Source organism: Amblyomma maculatum, chromosome 5 (genome assembly GCF_055883805.1).
Source record: "Amblyomma maculatum isolate TAMU_Amacu chromosome 5, ASM5588380v1, whole genome shotgun sequence".
NCBI classification, from domain to species: Eukaryota; Metazoa; Arthropoda; class Arachnida; order Ixodida; family Ixodidae; genus Amblyomma; species Amblyomma maculatum.
The window spans coordinates 35,641,490-35,657,048 of NC_139348.1; the positions used below are offsets into that span (position 1 = coordinate 35,641,490).

The 15,559-nt window shown below is 43.6% G+C and overlaps 1 protein-coding gene and 1 long non-coding RNA gene across 4 annotated transcripts in view; one reads left to right on the plus strand and one right to left on the minus strand.

Moving 5' to 3' along the window:
* LOC146188012 (uncharacterized) overlaps positions 1–15,559 on the plus strand; it is a 54,975-nt gene that overhangs the window by 604 nt on the left and 38,812 nt on the right. The gene's annotated exons all lie outside the window — the stretch shown is intronic.
* Positions 134–6,682, minus strand: LOC146188013 (uncharacterized). Its single transcript, XR_014707476.1, has 3 exons — positions 6,570–6,682; positions 3,989–4,032; positions 134–471 (listed from the first exon to the last, which is right to left on the minus strand). It is a non-coding gene; the product is annotated as an uncharacterized LOC146188013 (long non-coding RNA).

Sequence of the window (15,559 nt, forward strand, 5' to 3'; positions counted from 1 at the left end):
AACGCACACGAGTTGGCCAGTTTCAACAAAGTGAGCAACACGTAAAATACGCAGTGTATGTAATGTCCGACGGAGCTTCGAGTATCAATGCAAATAGCTTTTAAAAAACCATACTCATAGTGTTGTGCAAACTTTCACTTTTGTTATGTTCGGGGCGTCGGAGCCCCGTGAGCGAGGAACCTCTCGATTCGGTTGCTGGGTAGACTTCTTTATTGTGCTTTGGGAGAGGGGAAGAGAAGGAAAGAGAGAAGCGCGAGCGCCTGTAAAGAAGGCATTGCTTCTGGTGCCCTGTCCCAGGACGGTCCAGTTCCCAGGCAACGCACGGCTCGGGTTACGTTGGGCCCGCGCGTCGTCGTCGGCGTATGCAGATGGGACCCCCGCTGGTCTCTCCGAAGCGGCCGGCTCGCAGGTGCAACTGGAGCGGCCGTGCGTCCGTTTGCTAGGAGGCGGTGTGGTAGTGCGTCGGTTCGCCTACACAACAACTTTAATAGTTATCAAATACGAAATAAAATACTTTTTATTTACACCCTGCTCAAGGGCCAAAGAGGGCATTACACACAGGATTCAGAAAAACCAATCAACTGTGTTAGTTGATTAAACAGTAGTTAAGAGCCATAAGAAAGCAGCAGTTCGAAAAAAAAAAAAAGAAAAAAGCCGGAGAAGCAAGACAGAATGAAAAATAAACATGAAAATGTGAGGTGCACTGAAAAATAAAAATGCATAAGAAAACGAACATGACAAGGACTTATGCACTGAGAAATATGGCTTGTCACTGCAACACCCTACACAAAACTGAAAAATAAGCATGAAAAGTAAGATTTACTGAAAAACACAACCACTTGGTGCTCTGAGTAAGTAAATAAAAGTCTTAAAAGAAAGAATATGACAAGGACTTGTGCGCTCAGAACCATGGTTTGTCGGCGGGAATGCCAAACAACTGAAATATAAGCATAAAATGAAAGATACAATTTGTCGCGGCAAGTAAGTAAATAAATGTAAAAAAAACATGACCAGATTTCAAAATAACAGCTTCAGGGGCAAGTTGGTGCTCCATAGTACCCAGAAATGTGGCAAACAAAATCGCCTGTGTTGTGTTTCTTCTCGTGTGATGTGGTTGAAATTACTCCGTAGCCCTCCACTACGGCTCCCCTTTCTCTCTTTCCACTTTCAATCCCACCCTCATCCCTTCCCTTACGGCATGGTTCAGGTGTCCACAGAGCAAGTGTGACAGATACTGTGCCTTTCCCTTCCTGTGAACCAACCAACCAACCAATCTTCTCATGTGATTGTGTTTGTTGCACCACATTTCTGGGTACTATGACCAGATTTATGCACTAAAAAAAATCGTCTACAGCAATGATCTAAAGAGAACTGAAAAATCAGCATGAAATTCAAGATATGGGCAAGCGTCATGTTTGTAAACAAAGGTGATGCAGAGATCGGCAGCGACATGGGGTGTAGGCAAAAACACAGTGCCTGCACTGCGCCAAGCGACACTGCCTTTGAAACGAGTTCGCGCGTGCGAATATTCCAAAGCGTTAGCTTCGCTTCTGCGTAGAAATAGTTTGGCTTATGCCTGGAGAGTTGTTCAGCCCGTTATCAGCCGATTACTGCTGGAATTACATGGTGAAGAGCGCTGCATTGGCTTCCTTCTCCGTGGCCTCAACAGCGCGTGGCTACGGTACGTAGGCGACTAGTTGCAGTGAGTGATTAAGTTAAATAAAAACGAGAAAGCGCAATGCATAAGAAAGACTAATAGTCAACACTGTTCAACTCCCAGTTCTATTCCTAGTGCATGCAAGGAGGGCGACGATATGAATGACTGGAGGCGTGCTTTTCATATGACGACTCTTTCGACTGGATTTCTGCAGCTGCTTCAAGAGAGATGCAAAATAAGCAGAATACGATGGCGTGCATTTGAATGAAAATGTTCCAAGTGTTTTAAAAAAAAATATCAGCAGATCGCTTAAATTTCGCTGCAAGCGATCGTGGAGAATGTTGCATTTGCGCTCAAGCACCTCTCCAATAGAGCAAAAGAACAAAATGAGAGTATTCTTAAAAGCCTTCACATATATGTTTGGTCCGCAGACCATATTTGGTCCGCAATATGGGATAAATAAATAAATAAAAATAAATAATTTGTGAACGACCTTGACTAATTAATAAGATGAAACAGACGAAACATTTTTTTTTTTTATCGACCAGGATAATCCAAGTTGGCAGCGCACTATAGACGAATGTTACAAAGAACTAAAATACTGAGATCTTATTTGATACAATTCTGTCAATAAAATTGCAGGTAACCTATAAATATGATTTCTAGTTAGTTACAGTTGCCGGTAATATTCTTCATTTGAGTGAAGGTGCTTGGAGCAGCGGAAAGCTCATCAAAAGAGTCGTCATATAGAACGCCTTACTGATTGACTCGGCGTTTTTATTGCCTCCCAATTGAAGTGTGATTTGTTCTACTGTGCGTTGTTTTCTTTATGTTATCAGTTCATCGCTGTGTAAAATTCTTTATTTTATTGTTTTCAAGCTACATAACATCTGCCGTAATGATCTCTCCTGCTTGGGCATGGTATGCCTGCACAATTTCTTAAATAAGTAAGGCACACTTCCAGTCATTCATATCATTGTCTTCCTTTCAGTGTTAGCAATAGGCCCGGGAAAACCAATTGCTCGGCTATTTGGTGCATTTCACAGAACAGAACTATTCAAGCGAAAGATATGCGCTGCGTTCGGCTCTGGACCATCTTGACAGCCGTCCTTTCACTGAGGAGAAAATCCTCGGCCCATGGCCACAGAAGGCGTCTAACGGCAAAGCCTTCAAAGCACTTATGTGTATTATGGGAGACACAAACTTGATTGAGAAACTGTGACTGTGCTCCTCGCCGCCTTACCTTTCCTATCATTCTCTTCTATCTTTCTCCTTTAAACTCCTCATTCCCTTTCCCCAGTGCAGGGTAGCAAACTGGAAGCTTTCCTGGTTAACCTCTCTGCCTTCTCTCTCTTTCTCTCTCTTTACAGAACTAATAATAATAATAATAACAATAATAATTGGTTCACAGGAAGGGAAAGGCGCAGTATCTGTCATACTTACTCTGTGGACACCTGAACCGCGCCGTAAGGGAAGGGATGAAGGTGGGACTGAAAGTGGAAATAGAGAGAGGGGAGCCGTAGTGGAGGGCTACGGAGTAATTTCGACCACCTGGGGATCTTTAACGTGCGCTGACATCGCACAGCACACGGACGCCACTTCGTTTCGCTTCCATCGAAACGCAGCCGCCGAGGTCGGGTTCGAACCCGGGAACTCCGGACAGTAGTCAGGCGTCTTAACACTGCACCACCCCGGCGGGGCTCACAGAACTGTGGACATTACCAGACAAAGAGCTGCATTGGCTTCCTTCACCATGACCTCAACAGCGTGTGGTTACGGTCAACAGCTGTAGTGATTAAGTTAAATGAAAACGATAAAACTAATAGTCAACCCTGTTCCCTGTTTCCTTTTCTGTGATAGGTCCCGAAGTGGAACAGGGTTGACTATCTGTGAACTGTTTCCTTTTCTGTGATAGGTCCCAAAGTGGAACAGGGTTGACTATTAGTTTTATCGTTTTCATTTAACTTAATCACTACAGCTGTCGACCGTAGCCACATGCTGTTGAGGTCATGGTGAAGGAAGCCAGTGCAGCTCTTTGCCTGGTAATTCCAGCAGTATTCAGCGGAAAAAAGCGTTGAACTATTCTCCAGGCATAAACCAAACCATTTCTACGCACAAGCGAAGCTTACACTTCAGAATAATTGCATGCGCGAACTGATTTCGAAGGCAGCGCTGCTTGGCGCTGTGTAGGCACGCTGCGTTTCTGCCTATACCCCATGTCCCTGCCGATCGCAGCGCCACCTTTGTTGACAAACATGATGCTTGTCTATACTTGTCGCTGCAACTAAATAAGTATGTTGAAAAAAAAAAAAAAAACATGACTAGACTTACGGTTTAGAAACACTGTCTACTGCAATGTAATGACCTGAAGAGAACTGAAAAGTAAGCAAGAAATGTAAGATATACTGTAAAACACAAGTATGGACGGCACTTGGCACTGTGAGTAATATATATATAAAAAAAAACCTTGACAAGGGCTTATGTACAACAACACAACAGCAAAAATGTAAACAAAACTGAAAAATAAGTACGAAATGCAGATATGCTTAGGGCAGTAAATAAATATCTAAAAAAGAACACAAAGGCTTTGTGCAACACAACAGCAACAGTCTAAACAGAACTAAAAAATAATCATGAAAACAAGTATGCCACTTGGCGTTGTAAGTAAATAAATGAAGATCTAAAAAAAAGCATGACATGAACTTGTGTGTTATAAACATAGTTTCCCTAGAGTAACTAAATGTTTGCAGCTTCCACAAATGCTGAGACTGGCTGGCAGGTGCCTGACTGATCAGGAGTCCCCTTGGCATCCTGCTATACGAAAATTATAAATAACATACTTCAGTATGCTTTTATGGAGTTATGAAATAAGTGCCTAATGTTTTGTTTCCACATTAAAAATGGGACCTACATAAAAATTTTCTTTGCCTTGTCCGTCGTCACATTGTCATGCTCAAAAAAGCTGTGTCATGCAAGGCAAAATGGGTAGTCTTCAAAGAATGTCTTGTTAGCAACTAGTGATGTGAGAATAGTATTCTGAAACTGAACTGACTAATATAGCTTTGCTGCACAGTATAGTATATAGAGAGCAGAAAAAAATCAAATTGAATAGCAAGAAACAAATCAAACATCCATGCAATTATTCCCTGTGTGTGTGGATATTGGCACAAATCAAACATTCATCCTGGAAAGCTGTAACTAAAGACTGAACACAAAGTCAGTAGATTTTGCCCGATTATGTTCATATGCATGTAATGAAATTGCCTGTTCTTTCTGATGATGATGGACACAAGTGCTACATCTTGGCTGACACGAGGACAAGAGCAGTGTGCCACGGCCTCCAATATCCGGCAAGGAGATAAGACAGTTTACTGAACCTGGCTGAACCCTGTTGATCCTAAATCATCGTCCATAAATTGGATTAATTTGCAGTGCTAATGTCACTGACTGCTCTTTGCACAAGTTGGCCATGCTGTGCATTGTCAGAGTAGGATCTATTTAAAATAAGTAATAAAAAAAACAAAAAAACATGCCCTATTCAAATTTGGTGCCTATTATCCAAAAGCCTCGCTTTATGCTGTTAGTTGCAAATTATTTTAAATGTGCACTTTTTCACTTGTCGAGTGAAGTGAACAGGAGGACATTTGGTGTGTTATGAGAAAATACTGAATAGTTGTGCACCCGTTTATTTAACACAGGTCAGCCTCTTGTAGCATTAACAAGCTTTTTCTTTTAGGTAAGCTATAGCCAAACAGTGGCCGTGAAGCATTGCAGCTGTTTCAACAGCACAGGATTTCAGCATGCAAAAATGTATCACTGCACAGTCACCTACTTTTCCAACCCATCCCTTTGTGGTGTTCCGCTACTACACATTTCAAATCTTTTAGTCACATATACAAAACATACGTAACACATTACTTCAAACAGCACACCTGCTCTCTACCCCTGCATATGTTACAAGAATCAAAAGCAAGATGCTGACTAAAAAAGTTAGGGGAAAAGAAAAAAACTAAACACCAAAATTTTTTTTTTTTTTTTTTTTTTTCAAATAGCCCCCAGGGCTTTTGCAGTATCTTTTAAATGCATCAGCGCAATGATTAAACAACTGTTGCAATAACAATACTGTCTGCTATGTATAAGGTATTTACCAAAGTAATCACTAATAGAATCAGGGCAACTTCAGACGGCAACCAAACAAAAGGTCAAGCAGGTTTTCGGAAAGGATACTCTACTATCGATCATATTCATACCATCAACCAGGTGATAGAAAAATGCTCGGAATTTAACTAGCCCTTGTACGTAGCATTCATTGATTACGAAAAAGCATTTGACTCAGTAGAAACCTTGGCGGTCATACAGGCATTGCAAAATCAGGGTGTAGACGAGCCGTACGTGAAAGTGCTGGAAGATATATATAGGGGCTCCACAGTAACCATAGTTCTGCATAAAGAAGGTGATAAAATTCTGATTAAGAAAGATGTTAGGCAAGGAGACACGATCTCCCCAGTACTATTCACAGCTTGCCTAGAAGAAGTATTCAGAGGCTTGGAATGCGAGCAGTTAGGGATAAGAGTAGATGGAGAATACCTCAGTAATCTGCGATTTGCTGATGACATTGGCTTGCTAAGTAACTCAGGGGATGAATTCCAAAGAATGATTGATGACCTAAACAGGAATAGAAGAAAGGTAGGCTTGAAAATCAATATGTAGAAGACTAAGGTAATGTTCAACAGTCTCGGGAAGGAACAGCAGTTTACGTTAGGTAGTGGAGCACTAGAAGTAGTTGGCGAATATGTCTACTTAGGACATGTAGTAACTACAGATCCGGACCATGAAAGGGAAATAACAAGGAGAATAAGATTGGGATGGAGCGCATTTGGCAAGCAATCCCAGATTATGACTAGCAGCTTACCGGTATTGCTCGAGAGGAAAGTATACAAGAGCAGTTCTTGAGCCACCCTTTAACTCCTGTTTGGATATCCTGCAGTGATGCCAGCGTGAGTCCATTCATAAGCCGTACTGCTTCTGTAAAAGGAAAAAAAAAAAATGATGGCATAAACCACACTAAAGCACAATCACGAGCAGAACAGTTTCAAGGATCGTGCTGGAGTATTATATTGCTACTTAGCGGTATTCGCTAGTCGTGCTGAGGATGATGAAGTGCAATAGACTCCAAGAAGATGACGACGCTGAGGGTTGTGAAATCGGTGCTCTAATCAATGTTAGTTGTGCGGACAGCTTTCGGACTGTAGATCTTCCACGTAACATCTCTTGGTGGAGGTGAATCTATTCGATCCCCTGTCACAAGCTGGATCTCCGCAGCGGCCGCCACATCGGAACCACCACAATGACTACAGACGCCTCTACCTCTACAGCCGCCGCACCTGCTGTTGTCATGGCCCACCCCCGTGACCCCGGAACCTTCTGCGAGACCGACGATGGCGACGTAGACTGGCTAGCCCTATACGAGCGCGTGAGCAAGTACAACAGGTGGGATCCCACACTCATGCTCGCGAATGTAATCTTTTACTTGGCTGGGACCGTGCGGGTGTGGTTTGAAACCCACGAAGACGACTTAACATCTTGGGATATCTGCAAACAGAAGCTCCACGATCTGTTCGGAAAGCCTATTGGCCGCCACATCACTGCCAAAAAATCGCTCGTCTCTCGCGCCCAAACGTCTACGGAGTCTTATCTCACCTACATCCAAGACGTCCTGTCTCTATGCCGCAAAGTCGACCAAGGCATGCCTGAGGAGGATAAAGTTGGCCATATAGTAAAAGGCATTGCCGACAATGCCTTCAACCTCCTGTTGTGCAGGGATTGCTCCACCGTGGACTGTGTGCTGCAGGTGTGCCGACGTTTCGAGCAGGCGAAAACAGAGGCGCATATCTCACCGTTTCGACCGGCTGCCGAACACGGCTGTTAGCTCCTCCTGTATCGATCTCCCGACTCCTCGACCGCCTGCTAACGACAGCACTTTGACACGCTTTGTCTGCCAAGAGCTTGAGGCAATGACTCCCGTGGCCTCACAGTCGCATACAACACCCGACAACTTTCTGGCTGCTATATCACTTATTAAGGCTGTTGTTCGCCAATAGGTCACGAATATGGGCCTCCCTTATGCCAGCGCCACCGACACCGTGGATTCAGGACTTGCCCCTCCAGTGATTGCTGCTGCCTCATCCAACGCCGGTTTCTCGCCTCGATATCGGTACCGCAACCCAAATGAGTGGTGTACCCATGACAATTGCCCCATCTGTTTTACTTGTTCTCCTGTTGGACACATTTCCCGTCACTGCCGTAGCCGCTGGTACACTCGGTCTCGTCAGCTCACCTACATCCACCGCCACGAAGACTATGACCCTCGCTATTCCTCACCTCGCCCTGACCAGACCTGTGTTGACCCCGGTTCCACTGTCCGTGCTGACAACCGTTCACCATCCCTGCAGACATGATGTTCGCGTTCTCCTCTTCCTCGCCGCAGTTCATAACCGTCCTATTCTGGCCACTTACAGGAAAACTAGCCAACAGCTCCCGGAGGTGACGCTACATTTATGACCCGGACCGAAAAACCTCTGCTGACCCCTGCCCTACAAAATAACCATATCGACGTCCTTGTGGATGGAGTTTTTCTGCTCTCATTGATACAGGCACCCAACTGTCCGTTCTCAGCTCATTTCGCCGTCACCTCAAAGTCCTTACTCCAGCCGTCTTGTCCATAGTTCGCGTCGCTAATGGTAGCCCTGCAGCAGTGGTTGGCACGTGTACGGCGTGGGTTACCATTGCTGGCCGTCATGCCCCAGTGTTCACTGTCCTCCACGAATGCCCCACGACGTTATCCTTGGCATTGACTTTTTAACAGCCCACTCTGCCCTTATTGACTGCTCTAGCGGCCTACCTTGCTTGGACCTTCCGCTCTGCTCTGAAGACCCCTCCTGCTCACCGCGCCTTCGATCAGCACAGTTCAGCCGCCTTCCTCCTGAAACTGCCGTTTACTTCCCTATGTCGCCATTCCCACCCGTCACGGACGGCGACTATCTCGCGTGTCCCATTACTGATGTCATGCTGCAGCGGCATGCCACCCTTCTTCGTCTAATTGTGCACATCTCTCAGAACTGCACCACTCTTCCTGTCCCTTCAGCTTGTCAACTCAAGTTCTGCCCAAGGGAATTTCACTCGCTGCGCTGTCCCCGATGACCGACTGTGCCATATCAGCTCTGACTACGGATCATCCAACTGCTGTCCCTGCAACCACTCCCTCATCCTCCACATCACGCCCTGATCCTCTTACCAGCATGATTGCAGCTGATCTCCAACCTGATTTCGCCGCAGAGTTACACAAGCTTTTGCTCACCTACAGTGACCTTTTTGACTGCGGAACCTGCCCTTTGGGTCAAACTACAGCTGTCAGCCACCGCATTGGCACCGGTGATGCCAGTTCTATTCACAGGTGGCCCTATCGTGTTTCCCTTGCCGAGCGACGCATCGTTGAAATGGAGGTCGAGAAGATGTTAGCAAACGACGTAGTCGAGCCTTCCAGTAGCCCCTGGGCATCCCCTGTTATGTTGGTCAAAAAAAGGATAACAGTTGGAGATTCTGCGTTGACTACCGCCATTTGAATAAGATAACCAAAAAAGATGTCTATCCTCTTCCATATATTGATGACGCGCTTGATAGTTTGCACGGAGCTAGCTACTTTTCGTCCGTCGACCTTCGTTCCGGCTACTGGCAGGTCTCCGTTGAGAGAGACCGTTAAAAAACAGCGTTTATCACCCCTGACGGCCTCTATCAATTTAAAGTCATGCCTTTTGGCCATTGCAATGCCCCAGCAACCTTCGAACGCACGATGGACTCTTTGCTCAGAGGCTTCAAGTGGACCACTTGTTTGTGTTATCTTGACGGCGTAATTGTTTTCTCCTCTACATTTGACAGCCATCTCCTTCGCCTTTCTACAATCCTTTCGCTTTTTCGCCGCGCCGGACTTCAACTAAACTCTAAGAAGTGCAGTTTCGGTCACCAAGAAATCAAAGTCCTTGGTCACTTGGTTAATGCTTCAGGCGTTCAGCCTGACCCTGACAAGATTCGTGCCGTCAGAGATTTTCCCACTCCGTGATCATTTAGCGATGTTCTAAGTTTTATTGGTCTATGTTCATATTTCTGACGATTCGTCCCGAACTTCGCAGCCCTTGCTCGTCCTCTTACCCGCTTCCTCAAGAAAGATGTTTCATTCTCTTGGGGGCTTGAACAAGCTACAGCTTTCTCAGAGCTTATTGCTGCTATCACAACTCCACCCGTCTTGGCCCATCCGCCAATACTGAACTCAGCACCGACGCAAGTGGCCATGGCATAGGAGCTGTACTCGCTTAGCGACAACACAGCCGTACAAGGGTGATTGCATATACCAGCCGCCTCCTCTCAACGTCCGAACAAAATTATTATATCACGGAGCGAGAGTGCCTGGCGCTTGCCCGGGCTATTACAAAATTCCGCCCCTATTTGTTTGGTCGCTCTTTTACTGTTGTAACAGACCATCATGCCTTGTGTTGGCTTTCCTCTCTCAAAGATCCTACTGGTCGTTTGGGGCGCTGGGCGCTACGATTACAAGAATATACCTTTTCCGTCGTCTACAAGTCTGACCAGCTTCACCAAGATGCAGACTGCTTGTCCCGCCATCCCGTCACGTTATTACATCATGATCATTCTACAACACAAACCAGTGCAGTGTAGTGCATTTTTGAATCAGTAGAGTATGCTGAGCAAAACGAGATGCTGCACCATCTGTCAGTAACGATCTGAAATGCTTGTTGACTGCTGCTGTTGCATCTACCCGCTGGTCTTGGTACACATTGCAGTGCACACGCTTTGGCAATGTACAAAGAATGTTTTATTCATTAACCACGCATTTACGTTCATTTAGGCCTTAAGCAGTCTAAAGAAGGATCTTGCTGTGTCGCTTGTGGCTCGAAAACTATGACTGACTTCAAGTAAAGGTCAAACTGAAACCGAAACTGGGGCCAGATATGCCAGAACTAAAGCTTTGCTCTGCAGCCTTGCTTGCATAGCCACAAAAAGTTGTACGGGAGTAAGTATTTTTTGCCTTACAGTAAGAGAGGGGTTCAACTGAGTAGGATACAACTTGAAAACGGCAGTTATCCTACTAGAACAGAAGAACTATGGGCAATGGTATGTATGCAGCATGTGTATTACTGAAAAGTAGAGAGGTCAGTTTTAATTTTTGACAATAACAAACAAGTCAGAGACCTTGAAATTCTTGTGCCGATATGATGCTTTAACCACGAACTACTATATCTACCACTGGAAAATTGTGTATGGTGGTTGCTGAAGACAAGTTGTATCCGGCATATCTTACCTTTAGTAGTTTGCAAAAATTTCAGCACTCAAGAATCTAATGCCAGAAATGCCTTGAGTGACATGGAAGTATGCTCACTCTGGATCACATTGAAGAGTTCCAAGTTAGCAAACACCTTCTTGCCTCCTTTCTGGCCATACAAGCAATAGTGTTGGGCCAAAGAGTCGTCGATCAACTTTGATAAAATCCTTGTTCTCGCAGCTTGGGCAATGGTTCCGCCTATTCCAACAAGCTGGTGAACCTGTAAAACCAGTAAAGGTTATGCAAAAAATGTTTGGCAGGAAATCTGTCTCTCAGCATTGATAATGGGGATGTCCACATTGCACCTGCTTTTGCTTTACATATCCATGGCCACATCTTTCTTTAATTTCCTGCCACACTAATTAACTTATGTGCTCCCAATGAACCATGTATGCACACTATGAGCAAGCTTGTGTACTTTGCTTAATGCCTTGCATTCCTTCTCTGAGTACCCTGTCGGGTACATGAACTAGTAACTGTGTTTAATCGCCAAAAACAAATGTCATCATGTTGATTACATTGACATCTAAAATTGGGCCGGCCTTACTACAATTGGTGCCCTGTGCGAAGCAGTGCCGAACCCCTCCCCTGCCATTCCCTTTTCCTCCTTTTTATTTGAATTTTCACTACAGAATTTTTTCCTAGAATGCTTTAAGAGAAAGTATATTACTGCAACAAAATTCTTTGACATTGATATATTTAGATCTGAGATATAACCGGTTGAATAAAGATGCTGAAAATAAAGAATAAAGCTTATTCTTTATTAAAAAAAAAAACAAAAAAAAAACAATGAAACTTTACTGACACAATTGTTTAGTTTGCAGTGTATGTCACTCTTGGCTGTAAGTTTTGATTTTGCTGTGTAATCTCGATAATACACCTCCAAATGAAGTTAGTAAAGGCTGGCCATCCCCATTTTCGAATGGTGCGCCATAGTTTGTTTCAACATATCTTGAAGCTTGTGGATTTTCTTATTAGCTTGTACTTCATTGTAGAGTGTTTAGTCCAATTTCTTGCTATGGTTTGGCTGCGGTTCACTTTTGGAAACATTTAAATGTTTGGGAAAAAAAAATTTAGCCTTTCAGTTCTGTCGCGTTGCCTTCCTTTGCAGCCTGTGAATAAAACTGGCCCGAGTTTGGGAATATCTACGCTAAGCTACTCAACGCGCTTAAGGGGAGCATGCGCTTCTGTCCGCTGTACAGCGAAGCGTGGAGCAATCAATCGGGGAGACTGATGCAAATGCGTGTCTGTCAGAACATACTGATGTAAAATCTTGCATAGCGCTAGATTTTCAACCTCAGAGCTTTGCTGGGACTATAATAATGCAATATATTATAGTTATATCAATTTTAGTGTGCAGAAAATTATATCGGTTGCATGCAATTTTTTTTCCTCCTTTTTCAAATCTTAGAAAAAAAAATGAAGAAAAAAAATCATTTTGTCTCATGTGCCTCCGAATTGTATTAATAGTTACACCTTTAACTTAGATGGCTGAAGCCCCAAAAAGGATACTGTGAATAAGTAGCACCGACCAGTGGTCACCACCAAGGCATCACTAATGGTAATGGACTACTGCCTTTGTAGGCAGGTATTACCATTTAAAACATGCAGCAGCAATAAGGCTTGGCACAGAAAAGTTAGTTTAGCCGGAGTTACCAAAATTGCCATACAGTTTCATTTTTTTCTTCAAGAAGTTTTCAAAAAGTGACTGCATGATTTAAACATATAAAAGAAACCAACATTTGCTAGAGTCACGACAGGATGAGCATCAATGCGACACAGGTACTGACTAAGAAACCTTGTGGTCACTTGGGTAAGAAACTCAACAGAACCTGGGCCTTAGTAATGAAGAGAACAAGACTCCGCTTAGTAAAGAAAACTCGCAAAAGGAGATCCCTCTGCTGATGCAGTGGAGCTGGTTGTTACCACTGCATTATTCCAAAGCTGTTGCACAGGTACCACACCACACAAAAAAATATATAATCAGTATTAAATCATGCATCATATTGCAGTTTGTGCCAGAGGACCTGCGCTGGCATGTTGCAAATTTTCCGCAGTGAAAGGATGTATTAGGGCAAAAAAAAAGTATCAACTTCAGTCATTTGGTTAACTGCTCAGTCCGTGCCTCTTGACTTTGAAATGTGCACAATTCAGCAAATAAAGAAATATCAGGTGCCGTCCAAAGAGAAAATGTGGAATTTCTATTTTACAGAGTGAAAAAGGACCTGATTATTCGTTATTATGCACTGATGAAATAAGCTAAAAACGAAATTACTCCATGTTATGAATGATAGCCATAAATGTAAATTTAAGAAAAATAAGTTTCCAAAAAGCAATACCAAAATAGAAACCTGCAATATGCAAGGCGTCTGTTGAAAATCACCTTCATTCATCTTTTTACCTTCCTGCAAAAAGCCTGCAAGATGCAAAACGTTCGGCATATTAGAGCGTTTGGTAATATACAGTGTCAGCTTGCCACGTGCTGGACGCCTTTGAGAACACCCATTTACCCTTTTTGGTGTGTAGGATTGGAGATGGAGAAGTACAGGAGTGAGAGATATAGAATGGTGGAAGTACGATACGCCCTTCTCGATGGCACTCTGTGCAAACGCACTGGTCACCTTCCCCTAAAGCCAGCTCTGGTCTAAAAGATAAGATAAAACAAAGCCGCACTAAATCTCAACTGGCATTTTACATTCAAATGTACCATTAAAACACTTACGGACTGCAAGCAAGCTTTGCTGTAGAATGACAGCAACAATGCCCGTACATTTTCCTGACCATGCGTATAGGGAATGCAATGCTGAATAATACCTACTTCTGGCACAGTTGCATTTGTTACCCAACCATATGTTCAGATGTGTCTAAAATGAACCGCACCAACACATTTGCAAAATGAAACATACCAGTTGTGCATGAAACTCTGGACATTTCAGCTTTTTTTAAATATCTTGGATATCTCTCTGTTTTCAGTGGTAGAATGACAGATTGTCCACTATCACCGCACTGTCCTTTTTCCAACAGCCCTCTTATTGCTCTAAGCTCTTTCTTCACAAAGCAAACTTCTCGCAGAATCCGATTATCTGAAAAGAGTAACCAAGAAACAGAAGCAAATCCGCCAAGCCATAAAGTAGAAGCACACGTCCTGTTGTTCTGATAGAGCAAATGTGTATACAGATTGAAAGGACTGGATATTATATGGTACTGCCCACAAAAGCAAATTGAGTCCCAAGCCCAAAGAGCCAGCACAACTCTAAGCTTGATTTTGACAGAAAGTAGAATAAATTTACTTTACTGTTGACATTGTTTTTATTGCACATGAAACAAACTTTCCATATTTACTGAGACAGATCCATTGTGCAATTATTTCCTGCATGGTGCTCAAGTATTTTGTTCTCTATTTGCCATAATTTTGATTTACCAGAACTGAAGCTTCATGCTTCTGATGCTGCCCGGTCTTTCAGATGTGAGCATTCAAGGCAGGCTGCATATAAAGCAAAAATGTTAACACAATGAATGATGAACCTCCTGCATATGTTTTTGATATTCATCAATGTGTAATGTTTTTTGCTGCTATGCTGAAGTTAAACTACCCGACGGACCGAAATTTGGGAGGTCTTTTTTGCTACCCCAAATAGATCGACCTAAGTTAGTAAATGTCCACTTAATAGCAAAAAGTCCTGCAAGACGTCTGAAATAGACTCTCATAAATTGATTATAACCTTCTGTTGAAACAGTTACCTCTAGCTTGAAATGACTGGACATAAAGTCGGATATATTTGCATGCATACTGAATGATTTATGCTCAAGCCCAACAACCGATGTCACAGTATGCTGTGACTAGACACTGCTTCCTGAGGGCGTTTAACTGTGCCCAACATAAAATAAGGTAGCGTTTGTATACCTGAAGTATTTGGTGGCAAAAATCCCATGGAAGTGCGTGATGCTTCAGAGCTCTGTTCAACTGCAAGTAAAAATAACTACACATAGTTGGATATATTCACATAAATACTGCGTCCATTATGCTGTACACATTAACTATACAGTTAGACCCGAAAAACAGTCACACAATGCTCAGACTGACAATGGAAACCTATGCAGCTTGATGGCACCTAATTGCACCTAACACACAATAAGGCAGGTGTGCGTACCTGAACTTGTTGACAAAACGCCTGTGGAAGTGTGGGCTGCTTCGAAGTGCCTTTTCTCTGTGGGCAGAGATGATGCGTGTAGCTTACAATACACACACACATGCACGCACACACACACACACACACACACACACACACACACACACACACACACACACACACACACACACACACACACACACACACACACACACACACACACACACACACACACACACACACACACACACACACACACACACACACACACACACACACACACACACACACACACACACACACACACACACACACACACACACACACACACACACACACACACACACACACACACACACACACACACACACACACACA